This window comes from Acinonyx jubatus, chromosome B1 (genome assembly GCF_027475565.1).
Source record: "Acinonyx jubatus isolate Ajub_Pintada_27869175 chromosome B1, VMU_Ajub_asm_v1.0, whole genome shotgun sequence".
Classification (NCBI taxonomy): domain Eukaryota; kingdom Metazoa; phylum Chordata; class Mammalia; order Carnivora; family Felidae; genus Acinonyx; species Acinonyx jubatus.
This window is the reverse complement of record NC_069382.1, coordinates 38,467,013-38,487,736: the sequence shown is the minus strand read 5'-3', so window position 1 is coordinate 38,487,736 and position 20,724 is coordinate 38,467,013. Positions and strand designations below refer to the sequence as shown.

General features: G+C 38.7%; 1 protein-coding gene across 20 annotated transcripts in view; it reads left to right on the top strand.

The window, feature by feature from the left end:
- The window catches only part of CSGALNACT1 (chondroitin sulfate N-acetylgalactosaminyltransferase 1), a 341,281-nt gene that overhangs the window by 143,398 nt on the left and 177,159 nt on the right, over positions 1 to 20,724 (top strand). For 17 of the 20 annotated variants that reach the window (XM_027071730.2, XM_053216491.1, XM_053216492.1 and 14 more), the window contains one exon: positions 14,435 to 14,528. The gene's annotated coding sequence lies outside the window, so the exon portion shown is untranslated. Of the gene's footprint in view, positions 1 to 12,345; positions 13,121 to 13,729; positions 13,870 to 14,434; positions 14,529 to 20,724 lie in introns of those variants that run through there. The other 3 variants (XM_015075896.3, XM_053216496.1, XM_027071748.2) reach the window with 2 other exon arrangements.

Here is a 20,724-nt window from a genome sequence, read left to right as displayed (position 1 = left end):
GAGAATCTCAAGCAGGCTGCACACCCAGGATGACCCCAGCGCTTGATCCCACAACCGTGAGATCATGACCTGAGCTGAAATGAAGAGTCAACACTTAACCTACTGAGCCACTCAAGTGCCCCAAAAGATAATATTTTAATAAAAAATTATTCTTTTCCATCCCTGGGAAATCCTCCATACTATGTGATCATTTAATGAGTGCTCATTGTGGATTAGTTATTGCATTTTGTACTTTCTCCTTATATTATCCTCCTGATTAACCTCCTCATGTAAATCCAATCATTACCCTCATTTTAGGAATAAGGAAACTGAGATTTAAAAAGGACAACTTGCCCAAAGTTTCAAGTGGTCAGACTGGAATTTGAACCTAAATTCTTCTGGCACTATAATCACTATATTACTCTGTGACTTGTGGACACATTTGTCCTGTTTCTCCTTTGTCACTCTCTCTCTGAAGTAACCTCACTGGTCTCTGCTTCCCATTTTCTTGTCAGAATTAGTCAGTATGCCTTGAAATTTAAGTCTGAGGACAGAACATTTTGTTATTGTGACATGAAAGTATAAACTATTCAAAAATGTTTTTTGAAAAAGGAGAAAGTTAAAACTTTAAATAGTCTCCTCCTTTACCCTCACTCCACATGAAGATGATCACCAAGTCTCAAATGCATGTCTTATAAACCTGTCCCTGGCCCACACCAGCCCTCCATGGTGCAGGCCTCCAGTCCTTCCCAGTTGGGTAACTGCTGGAGTCTCTAGTTGTTTCCACACCTTGGGTCCTTACCTCTCTAGCCCAGCCTCATCATGGCCCTACAAAGAACATTTTAAAATACAAGTATGACCATTTCAGTTTCTTGCTTAAATTCCTTTAGTGACTTCATTGCCTTGAAGACACGATTCCTTCACTTAGTGGAGGTTTCCAGCATTCTCAATCACTTCATCTGCTTCTACTTTAAGTATCTGAAATTCCAGCCACGTTCAACTTCTTGTAGGTTCCAAACTCTGGCATACTTTCTCATGTCTGAGTTTTCTGTGGGCCCTCCTGCCTAGAATGCTATGCTGTTGTCCTCCCATCTCTTCCTTCATCTGTACTCCCAACTTTCACAACTCACTGCCTTTCACAACGCAGATGTGAGTCTGATAAACCTAATCTAATTAGCTGCTCTTTCCCTCTGCTCCCATGGTAGCCTGCCTGTGCTTCCTCAAACCCTTTAGCCTTTGGAATTGTGGATGGTGAGGGAATAGATCATCTGTGAGCTCTCTGAAGGCAAAGACGATAGCCTCATCATAGAACTTGACACCTTGAAGGCACTCAGTACATTTATGTTAGATGAAAAAGAGACGCCTGTTCAGTCACCTGCCCTCCATTAAAAATTTCTCCTACAGAAGAGTTCAGGGTAGAAGGAAATGGATGGTAAATGTAAATCCAATGGGAAGGAAAAACTCAGAAGAGACTGCAGATGCAGCTATGCTAGGAAAAAGTGCTAGCTAAGAACTTGGGGGAGTCATTTCATGTCTCTGGACTGTGATTTCTAGAAGAACGGATGTTGGATGCCATGATTCTTAAGGTTCTTTAGGTCTGTGAATACCAACCTTGCAGTCACACTTGATAGCCATTTGTATTATAATTTTTTTGGTATATAGAACTTCCCAAAAGATCTGGAACCTGATTATTTCCTAATCATGATAGTGATTACCAATCTCATTTTAAGCATATAAGAATATAATGACTTTTATTGAGTCCTTCTTTTAAAAACTTACCTATTCTTCCTTCAAGTTGCTAAATAAATGACATGTTAACATAAAGCAGTACAATTTTATTTTAAGATATCCTAACATGTCAAAATACATACATCAAAATCACTGCAAAGTAATTCAATGAAGATACTTTGGGAAGCTATTCCTGTAAGACTGTCTTCACTTAAAATATTTTTGGAAGCTCTTGTTCAGAATTATCCTTGAGCACCTGTACAACCTTTTTTTCTAACATTGGCAAATCTGTCTTTGTAGGACAGATTTGTGAACAAAGGGGGTGATTGAACTGTATTACTGTTTTATTTATTAGTTTACTTGCTCTGCTTAGGAAAGTGATAATATATGTTCATTTGGAGAGCATAGAATAAAAAGGAAAATTAACAGAGTTTATATTCCAGTTAAACATTAATCAATCCTTGGGAGAAAACACCAGAAATTATGGGGTTTACAGCCTGAAGGTGATTGAAGTTGAGAATTCTCATCTAACACAACAAACCTTTTCTCTGCCTCCCTTGTCAATGCCCTTGGATGGCATTTGTCTGCTTCTGAAATTCTGGATGCTGATTCATAAAAGGAGCAAAATCCCCCCATGCTATCTTTATCTTGGACTCCAGACCTTTTTTTTCCCCCAATAGAGAAAAATAGTGAAGGAAAAAAAAAAGGAACTAAGGATCTCCCTTAATTTAACCAGAGTATTATTTTGGTATATATATATTTTTAATAATTTTAACAATATGTCATGTGTTTTATTTAAGACCAATGGAAATTCTACTGTTTATATCTTGTACCTTGCCTCTTTTACTTAGCATTGTATGATTGCCATTCATTACATTTTGTAAAACATGATTTTTAGTGGGTAATTTTATTCCATAGTATATATTCATATTGTACTATCCATTTTCCTATTGTCTTTATAATAAAGGCATATGGATGTCTATTTGGTTGTATCCACAATGATAAAAAATATTATAAATTAAAATATATTTGTCAGTTTGATAAGTTAAACTACGTAAAAGTGGAATTTTTATCATTAGTGAGGTTGAAATGTTTCACATATTTTCTGTCTTGTTAAATGTTCTTTTGCCTTATATTCTGCTTTGTTTAATGTAAATATTGCCATCCAAACTTTTTTTTCATTTTTGTTTCTAGATACATTTTACTCTTCCTTTTATTTTAGATTTCTGAGTCATTTGGCTTTAGACCTTTCTTATAAACAGCATATAATTGGATGTTGAGAATCTTTGTTTTTGTTGGGGATGTTTAACCCATTTACATTTATTGTCATATTTCATAGGTTTGATCTTTATGTCAATTAAAAAACCATTTCTTCTTTATATGCCTCTTGTTATTCTCTTTGCTTCTGTTATATGGATTCTATTTTTGCCTTCTTTCTAGTGATTTAAAAGGCACACATCCAGTTTTTATTCTTTTGATGCTAATTTTGTAGTTTTAAAAATAAAATTAGTTTATTTATTTGACTCAAATTAGCTCTGCAAGCTCATCTAAAAGGGGGCATTCAGAAGAAGTCATGAGGAATAGCAGATTATTGGAATCAGTGTTTATTCTTTCAAGTAGACTATTCTGAGGGACAAAATTCATTTGATTTCAAGCGTTATACTGTCGTGTATACTTTATAGTAAAGTGAGCTTAATGAGCATTTCTCTATCAATTAGACCCTTTGGGTACTTCAAGACTAACTTAAAATAAATAGTAAAAAAAAAAAACTTTATCCAGGTACTCTTTCTCTGTTATGTACCATTCCTTCTTTGTCACCTCTCACTATGTCTTTAATGTAGGGAGTTGGAGAGCAACCAGCCCTTGGTAGGTGAGGGAAGCATGGGGTGATAGAAATAGCTCTGCATTGTTAGATCTTGGATAAGTCACTTTCCTTCTGGGCTTCAATTTCCATATATGGAAGTTTAAGAGGTTGGAGTACATAATCTCTGAGGTCGCTTATAGCTCCAATCTTCAATAATTAAACAAAGTTTATTAAGTACCTATTTTCATAGCTTCAGTAAGGCCCTATAAAGAATGACAAACACAAAAACAATCTATGTTTAAAAAGTAAGAAAAAGAAAAGGTACTAAGCTGATGAGATTCTGTATCTTGATCTGTGTGCTGGTTACACTGTATAGCAGTATGCAAAAATTCACTGAGTACTTTTATCATTCTACTTGTGTATTTTATCCCTCAATAAATAGGAAAACTAAACCAAAAAGGAAGAAAGAAAGGAAGGAAGGAAGGAAGGAAGGAAGGAAGGAAGGAAGGAAGGAAGGAAGGAAGGAAGAAAGAAGAGAAAAGAAGAGAAAAGAAAAACTGGCAAGATTTTTAAAGATTGTAGCTATGAGGCAGGATGGTGTAGTGGAGAATTCACTGAAAGTAGATAGTGAGTTTAAATCCTGAGAACATCAAATATTAGCCTTGGAATCTTGTGCACATTATTGAACCTTTTGAGACTCAGTTTTCTTAGTGAAAATAAAATTTGTGGTTTCTGCTTTATAAGGCAGTCAGGGGTATTGAATGAGTTAAAAGGCACATAAAGCACCTGGCATTTGTGTGCCAGATTACAAAAAAGATGCAGTAAGAGTATTAAACAAACTATATGACAGATTCAAAGAACTAAAAGATTTTACATCGTTCTTTTAAAATCATCCCAAAATTAATAAATCCAGGAAAGCCCAGTAGTGTTAAGGAGACTATAAAGAAAAAGTCAGGCTCCTATTTTTCTGTTGACATGCAAGCTGGTAATACCTCTTTTGGAGAGCCATCTGGCAATTTATAATAAAAACCATCCAGTTTATAATTATGATCTTTAAACTGTTAATCCCACTTTTCAGATTATAGCCTGAGGAAATAACTCCAAAAGGAAGAACAAAATTTATTTATTTAAAGATGCTTGACTAGGTTATAATAATGTGTGGGAACAACTAACTGAAAGATAGCTAATTAAACCATTTTAATGATGCAGTGGAATATTGTTCCATTTAAAATGACAGATACATGGACTAAGTAGATATATGGAGAATTCAAGCAAAAAATTAGAAAATAGTGTACACTCAGTGAACACAACCACATAATACCTATGCCTGTGCAATGATAAGGGAAGTGAATTTTGTAAATTTCTGGGGAAAAGTGATCTATATTTTAATTTTTGGTTTATTATAGTATAATGATTGTTAAGTGAGTAAATAAAAATAAACACATGTTCTGAGATAGAACACAGTATCTATGAAAATAGTGTATGAAATATAGAATAAAAATGTACAGCAGGTATATAGGTGTAGAAAAATTGACATTGTATTCCTCATAATATTTAAGAGGTTGCTCACCATTGCCTTGTGAAAGGAGTTATCACTCTCAAGAAATGCTTTTCCTAGAAATAATTTCCAAGTCAGCTAAAATGCCAAAATATGGAGATGAAAATTCATGAGAGAAGTTGTTCTTAAAGATATCAAGTTCCCTATCAGCTGCATTTTTTTCCAGCTGCTTTTTCTTTCTTTTCTTTTGTGATAAAGTAGAAGGTTTTATAGATGCTGAAATGGTTTACAATTGCCTTATTTAGTTGCTCCTATTTTTTTATGTCTCCCCAAAGGGTCACAAAATCCATCATTTAAAAAGAGAAAATGATGTGTTTTTAGTGCGAAGAGAGAATAGCCACTTTAGAGAACCAACAGGAGTGGAAATAAATGGAATCGGGCACCTATAGCCGTAACATACTAAGTACTTTGGATCATCTCAGATGTCAGAAGCTTCACAGGGAAGATGGAATGAGGTGCTGGGTGATGGGGTACCTCCTTTTCATCACTGGAAGGCCTAAATCAACTTGTTAGTGGTTTTGTAGTGAAAGGCTGTCAGAGTGCACAGAATATGGTGAGCCCGGGTGGAGGGATCCTTTGCCTTCCCCTGGGCCTTCCTTTGGGGTTGTCTCTTGGGAACAGAATACCTTTGGGAAATAATGGAGGAATTTGCTCTGTGTGGGAGGGGTCTGGGTGTTTTAGGGGATGGAGGCAGCTTTGTATCTGAAATGTGTTTGGTGTCGTGGAAAATTTTTGACCCAAGTTACACAGTGCAAGGAAGATTCCCCAAAAGAGGACTGGCAAGGATCATAGACTTGGAAGGAATCTTAGAAATCGATTAGTCCAAACTTTTAATTTTGCCAAAGAGGAAACAGACCCAAGGGGGAGAAATGACTTGCCCAAGGTTATAGTCACCAGTGAGGACATGGCCAAAACCAAGTCTGTTGCTTTCTGGCTATTATTTTTTCTGCTCCACCTTGTTGAAATTGCCCTTACATTCCATCATCACTTCATTACTGACTTTTTCTGCATTTTTCACACAAAAGATTAGCCTTCAGACTTAGAAATGTAGCTCTTTAATTCACAAAGATTTTCTTGACGCCATCAGAGGTGTGAGTCAGCAATCATGATCTATAGCATTCATTATTCCAGAATCCTGTTTGTCTAGTAGTGGGAGAGAAGTTTACTTTCAAGAGCTTGACTCTGGAATCAGACCACCTGGGTTCATATCCCAGCTCCACAGCTGGGATGGTGGATGACATTAAACAAATTTTTTAACCTCTTTGAATTTCGGTATCATCTGTAAAATGGAGGATCATAATAGTATCTATCTTTTAGTTCCCTTAGGTGAGGATTAAATGGAATACCCCATTAGGTGTGGACCTGGTTTATAGCAAGTGCTCAATAAATGTTATTGCTATTGTTATTGTTCTGAGGATAGTTAGACCTATTTCTGTCAAAAGTCTTAAAGAAATAAGAACTTTTTTATTTTTTGAGGGATGGATGAGTATTATCTAGGCATGGCCCTTAGGTGCTTAGAAAGACTTTTTTGGGATTGTAAACTTCCTGAAACTTTCAACAATCAGAAATCTTTCTCTGGTAGTCTTTTATGGATCTAGTGTTAATTTATTTTCTGTAGCTTTTCATCCAACAGCTATCTTAATTACCCCAGATTTAACTACTATCTTACATTTTTTCCCCTATTTTTGTCTCTCAATTTTTATAGCTTTAGGAGGTATAATTGATATGTACTAAAACCACATATTTAAAGTATGCACTTTGATTAATTTTGATATACACATGAAACCATCACCAAAATCAAGAAAATGAACATATACATCACCAGCAGTGTTTTTGTGTGCCCCTCGGTAATCCCACTATCTTGGTACCTCTGGGCCCCTCCCCATCCCCTACCCCCATCCTCAGCCAAACACTGATCTGCTAGAATTTTATTTAAATGGAATCATACTGTATGTTTTTTATCTGTCTGGCTTTCAGCATAATTATCATCCATGTTGATTCATGTATCAATTGCACATTTATTCTTATTGCTGAGTGTTCAATAATTTTTTCTTTGTGCAGTCTTTACCTCTGTCTTGCTTAACTGGCCATGATGTGGCATAAAAACACATTTTGATGATTTGAAAATATTAATTGGTGAAATGTCTGTGTTTCATGTTCTTAGTTTCTATTTCATTGTTATCCAGTATACATAGAAAATACTATACAGCAATTGTAAGTTCCCTGAAAGTAACACCCATTTGCATTCTGTATGCACATTTTAAAAAATGGTGTCTATAAGCAGTATTTTTATTTATTTATTTGCAGGTCGAGATTAAAATTTCCTCCTGTCTCTTTGACTCTCAGTATTAAAAAAAAGCATACTTCCATTGGCCTAACCCAGTGAATTGACTGAATAAATTCAATTATATAAATACTTGCAACAGTTTTTATTTTTATGGTGAAATATTTATTCTGTTAATATTACGGTATTTTTTTTTTTTGAAAATGTGGACAGTATGTTCTCACTTCCCTTGCAACTGGAGCATAACATGAAATAAACTAAAAATTGATACGGCAAAAGTAATACATTTGCAAAATAATGAGAGATCGTTTAGGAGGCAAGTCCATTTTTATAATGACTTTTTACCAACACCATGGGGTCTTTCAACTATTGACATTCCTGCATCTGGGAAGGAAGAAGATAAAAATTACCATTCAAAATGCCCATTCAAGTTTGGTGAAAGATTTAATTTCTTCATCTATCACAGTGTCATGAGCCCTATGAATACTATAGATCAAGCCTCAGTGCCAGAAGTTCCAAGACTTGTCAGTGTGGAGGGTAGAATTTAGCCAGAGGGAGTCATAAAGGCAGAGAAAACAAACTTTACCCATTCTACTTCTTAAACTTGTGTCCTAGGCAGTTGTCCTGAGTGCTTACTTTGCCCAAGAAGCCTGGGAATGCAGTAATTTAAAAACCGAGCCTGTAGTGGAGGATGTGTATACTGACCTTAAAGATTTTATTCTTTAAGACCATTCTAGTGGCAGATAGAGGTTTATATGGAACAATGAAAAGAAGGTGTGGTTTCTGTACTCAAAGGTAACTTGGAGAATCTGGTCCCAACTTTTATTTTATAGGTGACTCGCTCAAGGTCATAATAACTTAATAGCAGCACTGGGACAGACCTGTGATTTCTGAACCACAAGCTCACTCCCTATGTTGCTGTTGTGTTGCGACTGACTTGCTGGTGTGTAAGGAGTTGGGCTGTATGATTTGTTCTCTTTGAGCTTCTCTACGTAGGGATCTGTTGCCTGGGAATTGCATCCTTGATGAGCTATACTTCTTGACCATTGTATCTTCTTTGAGCTGGTCCTTTTTAAAGCCCCCTTCCCTAGTGTTAGCATCTGAGTCTAAATGCTGTCCTGGATCTTCAGCCCTTGTCTGTGCAGCTTGTCCCCAGCTGTAACATATCTTCTTATGTACAGGGTGTATAAGAATGTAGTGTGGGTGGGAAGCAACAGATAAAGATCATCCTCCTTCACTGAGAATCACTAGCTTGGGCCAATCCCTTTTACAGACCTGGAGACACAGGCTAAGAAGTTACGGACTTATCTAAAGTTTCACAGTAGTGCATTTAAGATGGTATCTTAGTCAGCTTGGGTTGCTATAACAAAACACCGTAAATTGGGTGGCTTATCTACAACAGGCATTTATTCTCACATTTCTGCAATCTGGAAGTCCAAGACCATGGTGTCAGCATAGTTGGGCTCTGGTGAGAAACCTCTTCTGGGTTGCAGACAGCTGACTTCTTGTTGCGTTCTCACATGTCTAGAGAAGAGCTAGATAGTTCTCTGGCCTCTTCTTCTAAGGGCACTACTCCCACTCATGATGGCTCCACCCTCATGACCTAATTACCTCCAAAAGGCCCTACCTTCAAATACCATCACCTTGGGATTAGAATTTCAACATATGAATTTTGGGAGGGACACAAACATTCAGTCAGTCCCTGATTGATGAAAATCCAAATCTCTTGTTCTGTGCGGGATTAAGTACAGCAGATCTCCCTGAAACACTGTTCATGCCTCATTAGTATCTGTGATGGTATTTAGCCCATGCCCAACAGCTGCAGTATCTAATGGGGTGGGGCTGGCCCAGAAGAATGTATTAGGAGTGGATGTCTAATAAAATGAACAATTGCATGTGAGTGTAACTGCAGCACTGCAGATCGTGTGCTGGAAAATAGCTCTCTTTTATGGAGGTACATCAACTGTCTATATCGTAACTGATTTAGGTCATTGGTCTCACAACTAACGGCAAACAGAGCAATGCAGTTTCTTTCCAAGAGACTAGATATAACTGTGATCTTCTCCAGTTCAAATTAGTCTGTCTTTCATTCTGCTCTAAGAGTAGATTATTTAGATCTGTTTATTTTTTTAAATCTTTTTTTAAAAGTTTATTTATTTTGAGAAAGAGAGAGAGAGAGAGAGAGAGAGAGAGAGAGAGAGAGAGAGACAGTGAGCAATCAGGGGAGGGGCAGAGAGAGAGGGAGAGAAAGAATCCCAAGTAGGCACTGTCAGCACAGGGCCCAATGCAGGGCTTGAACTCATAAACCGTGAGATCATGACCCGAGCTGAAACCAAGAATCGGATGCTTAACTGACTGAGCCACCCAGGCGCCCCTGGATCTCTGTTTAGCATGTGAATCATTTCATTCTTGAACATGTTAGCGGTTCACATGTTGATAATGTGAGGGTGGCTCAAGCAGGGACCCCAGAGGGACCCCACTGCCTAGCTTGGGAGGCAGTTGGTAAGTCTTTATGAGGAAAATATTATTTGATACCCTTTAAGGTGTTAGTAGACCTATACATTTTAAAAGAGACTTCAAATAATTTAGCAATATAATTTTGTTCATAGTCTTGATAGTTCTGCTAATAGTATCTGAGATTGTCCCCATTTATCAGAATGAAAAATTGAAATGAAGAAAATAAGAGTGACCCACTTCACTGGAAGGATTAGGAATAAGAAAGAGATAAAGGGATATCTTCTCATTCAGTCTGCTTCTTTACATACTAGATCAGGACATAGTGATACTGTTTTTCATTTCACAGGATAATAGAAAAGCAACACTTTTTGGGAAACTCATGACTTTTAAAGTCAGTTGTGCTCTACAATATACTATTTTCAGTATAATTATTTAATGTGGAAGGAATGTGGTCAAGAATATAGTTACATGTGATTTGTGATGTGCAGTATCCAAGGACACTTTCTTTTCTGAAACATATTCTTGAGAAAGATAATTTTAGAAGTTGTCCACACAGTTCCTGACACTGTCCCTTCTCTGTCTTCCAGTACCATAGAAGACTCCACTGATATATACAAATAAAAGACATTACTACCAAGATTTAAAAACATATACAGTAAAACCTTGGTGTGTGAGCATAATTCATTCTGGAAACATGCTTGTAATCCAAAGCACTTATATATCAAAGCGAATTTCAAGAACCATTGGCTTAGTTGTGATCACGTGAGGTTGGCATCATGTACTACTCGTATTGCGAGACATCTGCTGTTTATCAAGTTAAAATTTATTAGAAATGTTTGCTCATGTTGCACAGTACTCGCAGAACAAGTTACTCGCAATCCAAACTTTTACTGTATATTATTATCCACATATGCACAAAGAAAAATCTCACAGGTAGCTTGAGTTGGCAGACACATATCTAGTCTCTGTCTGTCTTGATGCTTTTCTTTTGGTGTTTTAGGCACATTGATGATGAAAGGGCTTGTTAGTCTTCCTTGCTTCCTTTTTTTTTTAAAATTCTTTTTAATGTTTATTGCTTAACCAACTGAGCCACCCAGGTGCCCCAGTCTTCCTTTCTTATTTCTCACATTTCAGGAATCAATGTGTCTGATATATATGTGGTGTAGATGGACTGAAGATTTAAAGATTGACATTTATGAAAGTGAAGAAGCCTTGGAGCTGAAGGCACATGGATGGATATTATTGCACCATTGGATCAATTGTGGTTTTGAAGCTCTTTAGGAACTAAAATGCCGGGAACTTTCACTTAGGATTGTACATTGAATGGGTTGCTAGATTGTTAAAATATGATTGATCTCAGTGTAACTCATTTTCAACATTTTTTATTTCTGTTTTCAATAGTTGATTTTGGTTAGTCTTCTTTTAATATGATTGAAAGCTGACTTATATATGGAGTACTGTAAATTAATGTATGTCAAACTCATTACTGTGGGGGTCAGATGGGGCAGACTTCCTAACCTTTAGAATACTGCCGGGAACTTCTAAATCCAAGTATGTGATTTTTCCATGGATGTTCTCCCAGCCACTCTCATGCACATCTGCTTTCTCGTGCCTTTTTACCATAACTAAAACTTGCAAAGCCACATAAGTGTCTCCATAATCCTTATTCTTTAGGCCAAACTGTCAAAATCACAGTAGGCATCAGGTGACAGGAGAGGGGACCTCAGACCTGGATACAAATGTTTAGACTGAGGGGTGTTGTTGAGAACTATTTTCTGAATTGAACAAAGCAAGGCACTTTATCTATATACCTACAGTTGCTTTCCTGGATTTAGCTTTTATTTTGAGCGCATTCTTATTGTATGTTTCTTTGATATTCAGGAAGACTTATCCAAGAGTGTGCTTTTGCCATTGTGATTTCTTGTAAAGGATGAGAGATTCAGGGGATCAGCAGGGGGCTATGTTCTCAAGGCCTCAGTGGCAACCTTTGGCATATCTTCAGGCCACCACTTTAATTCAGTATGAGCCCCTATAAGCCCTGTACTCTCTTAGAAAACCACACATGAAGACTAGTATTTGCAGGTAAGACAGTGCTGCACAATAGAAAAAGTAAAGGCTTGCTTTCCTTTTTCTCTTTAGAGCTTTGGCTTTAAAGTCAGAAAAATCCTGGCTTTAGCATGTACTAGTAGGGAGGTTTCTTAACACCTTTGAGCCTCCTTTTCCCCATTTGTAAAATGGGACTATCAACCCACATATCCATAGCATTGTTGTGGGGATTGAATGAGTTCCTATGTAATGAACAGTGCATGGCACATTGTAAGTGTATAGTCCATGTCCCCTGCCTTTCTTCTAATAGACGGTGTGTCCAGTTGAACACACCCACTTCTCCCTAACATACCTTCCATTTACCTTCAGTAATTTTCCATGATGCTAATTCCCCTTCCACCCGGATCTCTAAGGGAGTCCTGTCAGTGGTTCTGCCTTCCTGTCTCTTTCCTTTTCCATCACTAGCTTGAGATGATTGCTTTCTTGGGGAACATGATTTTTGGAACTGCTAAAGAGACAGCGTACTTCCTAGAGCCAAGGATTGGAGTTTTAATGAGTTCTTTCACTAGGAAAAGAGCAGGGCACTGGGCCATCCTGTGGCTCTTACCCTGCAGTTTGGCATTGCTAGGGCTGGGCACTTAGAAACTGGATGAATGTGGACTACTGTGTGTGGATGAAAAACCTGTGAACGTTTCTCTTCAGGTTGCTGGAGAGAGAAGTACAAATTAGATTATTAATGATCGTATGGAGGCAGCACAGTCTATTTAGTTTCATTATTAAAACAAGAATGGTTTTGGACGATGTGGATTTTTCCCCTTTTAATTTAGATGGCAGAGAATATTCATTAAGGATATCAATAAAGACCATGTCAGTGATTTAGCCTCCAAAGCTGCCCCCTGCATGCTAAAAGACAGAAAAGAAAATTTAAGTGGGTGAGAATGAGAATGTGAGATCGGAAGCCAAATTATAAACTCATTTCAACTCTTGGCCCGCAGGCTCTGGAATAACATTATTTGTTGTCAAGGATGGAAAACAACTCAGATTCAGGTCCAAGTGATTATTCCACTTTGGCATTGCTGCCTTTCTGCCAACAGCAATTCCATTTGGACATAGATTAATTAGCCAGGCAGGGACGGAAGTGCCGGTTGTGAGAACAAAGCCAAAAGAGGCAGAGCTGCAGCCCAAGTCGCGGTGGAGGGCACAGCGCTGGGCCGTGAGAGGACCGCCCCAGGCTGGCCCAGCGAACTTGAACCCTAAACCCAAGGTAAACTGTAAAGAGGGTGCAAACACAGATGGCCTCCTGACTTGTATAGTGATTGACGTACCTCACATCGTTACCGTTACTGGCAATGCCTCAGAGAAAACCTTCAAACTTAGGTGAGGGAAGAAACAAAAATGTGACAGATCCACTTTAGCCACCAGGAGGCTGTCCCCACAGAGAAAGGACAAGTGGTGGCAGGCTCTAGGAGCTTCTTAGTCTTTTCTTTGACCGTGTATAGCCACTCTGGACCTTTTTGATTTCTGTATGTGAAACGGGAACAATAGTGTTTTTCACTTTTTGCTGTTACTTGAATTAGAAAGACAGATGAGACATAATTATGAAAACTATTGGGAAAGATGACTCTGCGTTAATTAATTGAGGATAACATTGTTACCACTTCTTTAACAGGAGGGCGTAGGCCCTTTCCAGAATATTTTCCCTGCCTTTGCTTCCAGAGTGATTTGGTTGTACCTTTTTTCCCTCCGCTTTTATCTTCGTTGACGCACGTGTGGCCTCCAGTGGAACTCCTTAAAGGCAGGGGTGGCGTGGGGCGGCCGCCATACCCCACCACTCAGCACTCGGCCAGGACCGCGGTGAGGGTGAGAGCGAGGGCGGGGCGCGGCGCAGGCGGCTGCGGCCGGGATTCCGCGGGGCCGCGCGCGGGCCGCGAGGGGCCGGGCCGGGGACGCGTGCCCCGGAGATCCGGGCTTTCCCGGCGGCCACCCTCTCTGCCCCTCGGGCAAAACTTCCAGGTGGATTTGCTCTTTTATAACGTTGCATTTCGTGGAACCATTAAAAAAAAAAAATAGTGGTGGCGCTGCACGCGGTGCTTGCAGAGGGGGGCAGCACTTTCACTCCTGACCCCAACCTGGAAGCCCGAGTGATTTCAGTGCGCGCAGAGCATCCAGGCTGAGCGAGTTCAGAAGCAGCGCGTGGGCAGCGGGCACGTTTCTTTCTGGCGAGATTTGCGTTTTGGGGAAAGGTTCCTTCTCAAGTCGGTGTGACTCTACTGTGCTTTCACACACGCTTCTACGGAGCTTTCGCCGTTATTTAAACCTTTGTGTGTGTGTGTGTGTGTGTGTGTGTGCGCGCGCGCGCGCGTGTGTGAACAAATATTTTGTATTTTACCCATTAAAATAGGGAGGGGAAAATACCATCCTGCAGTTTGGGGCCATACTGGAATGAATTGTATTTTACATCCTAAATAATTTAAATTTCTACCATTTTGTAATATCGCCTACAGCTGAGACATGGAAAATCACAAGGGCTACTACTTCTTATTTTTATTTTATCTGATTTTATTTTTTTATGTTTTAGATTCCTTTCCATTTCAAGAAGAGAAGCCAAGGTATTTTCACCCAGAGGAGGAATGATGTAGTTTCATCCTAACCTTCTTTTCTTATACTTACAGGTAAGTGAGTCTCTTTGTCATAAATTACTTAACAAATGAACTTTGGTATGGTCTGAGTTGTATTCAGTATTCTGGCGGTGTTTGAAATGTGTTAAATTTCATTTTACTGTCAATAGTTTGATTAACAACAAATTATTATTTTAAGGTATGAATACTTTTTCAAAGTAATTCAGTTATTTGGCTGCCTTGAATCTTTTTGTTCACTTTGTAAAGCCTGTAATCTACATTTAATGTTACCAACTTCCTTAGAATTTATCTCTTCTCACAGTGGCAAATGACTTCAGCCAATAATGTACTTAGAAGAACTACATAATTCTTCTTAAAAAATATTCACTTGAATGGGAACATTTGTTCTCCTTTTGGGAGTTGTGATAGAGTATTAAGCTTTCTCAAATATTTAGCCTGTAATCAAATTGGCACTGTAATTTTGACCATGCTGCAGAATATTTATTTAGACAAAATGGTTTAGGAAATTGAAGAATGATCTTGTTCTCTAACTTAGAACACCTCCGGGGTGTTTGGGGAAGTTTGGAGACTAGTACCCTAATGGATTGTATCGTTGGTTTTGGTCTGGGGACAAATGTCAAGGTTGGGAATGTTGTTTAAGTTCTGCTCTTACAACCAGTGATTTTGAGTGTCTCTGCGATAAGATATTTTATTACATTTGTCAACACTAAACTTTAAAAAAAGCAAGAACCTTAAGGACATCATTAATGTTGAAATGCAACAGTCTGAAATCTGAAGTGTATACAAACCATTTGTAGTATTCTTTAGAAATGGCTCAATAGCCATAAAAGTAAAAATAGTAAGTTGTGCTTAGCATATACAGATGTTCAAGAAGTTCCACTCACCTTTCCTGTTGATTTAACAAATTTCTGTGGAGGTTTTGTTCAGAATTTGTAACACTGATTGAAATGAAAGAATGGAAGTCAAAGCATTTGATTTGATTTTACATTAATGAACTGCTTTGCACTAAAACAATGGAATATGTGGATTGTAAAAGGGATTGTATCTGAGTTACTAATAATAGAAAAATAAAAACAAGCTTGGCCAGAAGTTCATAATACACAAATAATCAAAGAATAACTCTTCATAATTTTTTTTCTGTGTACAAAGTCAAGTGGCTAAGAGGCCTAAGTGATTCAGGGCCAATGAGGGATATATGAAATTATTCTTATATTTGATCTTGTGATGTTTAATGTTTTTTTTAAAAAGTTTACTTATGTATTTTGAGGGAGAGAGAGAGTGAGAGTGCGTGTGAGTGTGTGCGCACAAGTGGGGGAGGGGCAAAGAGAGAGGGAGAGAGAGGATTTCAAGCAAGTCCCACACTCAGCCCAGAGCCTGACACAGGGCTCGATCTCACAAACTGTGAGATCATGACTTGAGCAGAAATCAGGAGTCGACACTTAACTTGACTGAGCCATCCAGGCGCCCCATGATGTTTAATGTTTTTGAGGATGACTTGGATGATGTTAGAAGAGAACAGTGTCAGTAGAACACCACGCAGACCCTAATTATTAAAATGTTGAGATAGTAGTAGGAAAGAGCCAAAGTAAACTTTACAAAATAGAGAAGCAGTGAAAAGCTGATTAAGGTCTGCTTGGGCAAATGTGAAATTATAGGATGTTTGTGCTGTAGTATGAAGCTATGAGAGCAGCAAGACAGGAAGAATGCTTGGGTGACCAGAGGGCAGGCTGTAGCCCGAGCTGGGTTTTGGTGGTGGTCACAGTGCTGTGGATCTCTGCTCAGAGATGTTGACGTCCAGGAGCTGAGGCTGAAAGCCAGACTTCAGGAACTGCTCCTTACAGACTGAGGCCTTTATAGACTCAGAGACTTGAATGTCCTTTAGCAGTAGACCTTCCCCAGACTTGCAAGAAACAAACATGTAATTTGGGAAAAGAGTGATTGGGTTGTGTTCTCCCTCCGGTCTGCAGACATGCTACAGCAATGCCTGGTGACCATGGAGTCCAAGCAGGGACAGTGGACTGTTTGATTCAGATATTTAACAGCATTAGGCCATAAAAAGTTTGCAGTAAGGATGTCCTGGTGTCGTAACCATATCCTTCACAGAGCCTGTTGCCCCACCATCCCTTCTCAGTCGGTTGTTGCCCACCATGTTTTCACCCCACTCTGTGCCCTGTTGCTGTTTCCTGTCTCTCCCTACCCAGAAGTGTGTCCACATTGCCACACATGCTAATTCCTCTTTTCCTGACAAGGGAAAGGTGTGCTGCTGTCTCCAAGTGCTCCTGGTCACACGCTTACCATCTCCACCTTCTGCTCCTCACCTGCCTGACCTTCCCCCACTCACTGTGAGCGCTGGAAGCTGTGTTGGTCTTCATACTCTTCTTTCTACCTGCAATACTTTTTTTTAAAAAAAATTTTATTTATTTAGAGAGAGACAGACCAAGTGGAGGAGGGACAGAGAGAGGGAGAGAGAGAGAGAGAGAATCCCAAGCAGCCTCTGCACTCTCAGCAAGGAGCCCGATGTAGGGCTTGAACCCATGAACTGCGAGATCATGACCTGAGCTGAACCCAGGAGTTGGACACTCAATGGACTGAGCCAGCCAGGCACCCCTCTGCCTGCAATACTTTTGACCTTGCCACCCACCCCAGGAACGTCTTACCCTTCAGCAGCAATTCCTACAGTGAGCATTCCTGTACAGGCATCACCAGCACTCACGGAAAGCTCCTATGAGGCCCTGAAGAAGGGAGTGGGAGGATGAGTGAGTGAATGGAAAAGTGAACAAAGGGATGTCCTTGTCTTGAGGGTAGCTCCTCTGGCTCCCTAGCCCCTTGCCTGTGCTTCTGCACTGGCGCATGTCATTGCATTATCGCTACTGTTTGTACCAGGGTCTCTTGGACTCCTCTCTGAGCAGAGCACAGGCCTTTCTGTTCTCATTTTGGTGCTCAGTTAGTTCCTTGGGGAGTGTCTGGGGAATAGAAACTCTCTTTGTGTAGACAAATAATGTTGTAGGTCTTTTGCAGTTCTGGGAACCCATGAAATGTGATTACCAGGTAACATAAAATGGTAGCTAATTCAGTCTTTATTGGGAATGAAGTAGGTATTATAAGTAAATACTAGTATAAAATATAATATAGTAACTTGGAACATTGCTCATATTTGAAAAACCAGAGAATTAAGCAGAGAAGTTTGTATTTTATGAATTTTTGGAAATCTTTTCAACTTTTAAAATATTTCCATCTAATGGAATGAAGTGTGACACAAAGTCAGTAAGCTTTTAATGAGTGTCAGTTTTTGCTGCTACAATTTTAATTTATACTCCTGAGCCACAATTTGTTTTCAGCAGACGAAGCTTCTCCAGGCAAGCAAGGGCCAGGAGATTCACATTGGCACCAGAATGGGTATCCAGTGATGCATGCCTTCTAGTGGGTTTTCATTTCTTTCTATTGATTGACACTTAATTAGACCTTGTTTTTCTGTCTTTTCTATTCTCTTTTGGGCCCTGCTTATTGAGATTCCCTTTTCTTTGAGTTAGTTTCTCTCTTCCAAGCCTGTGCTTCAGCCTCTCACAATCCCTGCCTGGTTCTGCCGTCTCCTATCTGCAGAGCCTTCTTCCTCTGTGCCCATCTGACTCCCTTCCTTCTGTAGGACTCAGCTCTGGAGAGGGAGTGGTTGGGCCACTGTGCCTGTCTATCACCTTCTTTTTCCCACTGTTTACAGCTGCTTACCACTTAGATGTCTGTCCCGTGGCCATCATGGTCCTCACAGGAGTCAGGGCTCTGCATTTTTAGTGTTTAGCATATGTTTGTTCTTACTCATATTCCCCAACAAATGTTTGGATGAATTTCTGGTATCAAAAACCCTCATCAGAACCTACTGACATCAGGATTTTAATTTGCTGAGTGCTTCATGGTATCTTTCCTTTACCACCTTCTTTCATTTTAACGTTTGTATTTTCTATGCTAACATGGAGATTAGATGGTGAGGGATTTGGAGCCAGGTGTTCTCACTCCAGCACCAGTGCCTACTTAGTTAAATTGTTTAAAATGTAAGTCAGAGAGGTTGGATGCAACCCATGTACCCATTCACAGATAGGTGGATAAATAAGATGCGGAATATATGCATGCAATGGAATAGTATTCAGCCTTAAAAAGGAAAGAAGTTTGGACACATGCTGCAACACAGGTGAACCGTGAGGACATGACGTGAAGTGAAATAAGCCAGTAACAGAAAAAATAAAAGACAAAATATTATATGATTCAACTTATAAGAGGTATCTGGAGTCTTTAAATTCATAAAGACAAGAAGAGGAATGGTTGCTGCCGGGGAGGGGGCGAGGGGAGAACATAGTGTTGTCTAATTGGTACAGAGTTTCGATTTTGCAAGATGAAGACTGTTGGGGATTGGTTGAACAACAATGTGAATGTATTAAATACTCCTGAACTGTATACTTAAATATCATTGGGATTGTAAATATTATATGTATTTTATCAAAATTAAAAATAACAAAAGGTCAAAGACCTTGCTTTTAAAAAAGATAATTAATCATTTAAAAGTAAAAACAAAATTGAAAGGAATTTCTTTGGGGACTTTTCCTTCCTTAAGCTTTATTTTTCATTTGGGCAGATCTTTAAATCACTTTTTATTTAAAAATGTATTCTGTAATAAAAACAAACTGGATTTACATTGATAAGACCTTTGGGATTTACTTTTAGACCTTGTTATTCCTTTTCTTATTTTTGCCTATATTTGCAGTTAAAATCTGATTCAAAATTATCCACTTCCTCACCTGTTTTTCTTCAGTAAAGAGAATAGGATCTTATTGCTCATCCAGAAAAACTTGTATGACATTTAAAAAATTACTTTTATGATTAAGGGAAGAAATATTTGTTCTGTCATGAGCAGAGGGCATGACAGACTCCAGGCTTTGATTTGATTGCTCATAAGGAGCCAGCTACTTCAGTCATTTTTTTTTTTTTCCATCACACTAATGGACCTTTTATGTGGAAAATCATGACTCTAAAACTGTAAATAACACTCTGGTGCTTGAAAGAGCACAATTTCAAAATGTTCAGCTGACACCTACGAAGCAGTTCTTTTACTTGAAGGTTCTGACCCAGTGTGTAATATCTTTCCTGAAGAATATAAAATGAAACTTGAATCTCGTCAGCCTGTGAACATGTTGAGATGGGATGGCAAGGATCTGATGGGGCTATGTGTAAAGGTTTGAGGGAAAGGGGGGGATGAAAATTAGAGGTGAAGGTGGGCAAAAGAAAGAATTATAACCTTCTGGAAACGTTTAGCTCGATTGTTACTTAGTTTTTTTAAGTGCTTATTTATTTATTTAGAGAGAGAAGGAGCGTGAGAACACGAACGGGGAGAAGGGTAGAGAGAGAAGGAGTGAGAGAATTCCAAACAGGCTCCACGCTCACTATGGAGCCTGATGCAGGGCTTTATGCCGGGCTTGATGCCATGACTGTAAGTTTATGACCTGGGCTGAAGTCAAGAGTCAGTCGCCTAACTGACTGAGCGCCCCAAAGATTTTTTAACATTACTGACATGATTCTATGATCAGAGCCACCATAAAGCACTAAATTCATCTCTACTATTAGGAAACCATCTAATCCAAGTTGATACTTTAAATTTTTTTCTAAAGCTCTTTAAAAATATGTGGTAATTAGAAGTATTAATATTTACACTTAAACCTTTTAATAAAGAGTTGCATATTTTCAGCTCAGCAAACATAAGAGACTTACTACAAGTTAGACTTTAAATACACTTTGTGGTTATGAAGTGTCAATTTTTGGATTGGAATCCAGTGTCTGGTGAAGGTGTCAGTCCTCTGCAGGAAAAATGAGAAAAGTCAGGTGATGTTTTCAAAGAGCTAATATTCTAAGAGAATAATCTTTAGTTTGAGGCTCTGGTCTTTTTTCTTATGTATTAATATTTAAAATATCTATTCTTTTAGAATGTAATGATAATATTTAAAATTCTATTTCTTGACAAATAAAAATATTGGATATTATTTAGGATTCTTGGTTGTAAGAAACAGGAAAGACATATATTGGAAGAATGTCTCAGTATTAATAGAAGAATCAAAATCTCAAATATAAGAAAAGCTTGCAGCCAGGGCTGATTGTATCATTAAATGTGTTTTTCTTTTTAAAGTTTATTTATTCATTTTGCGGGAGAGAGATGGAGAGAGAAAGAGCAAGCAGGGGAGGGGCAGAGAGA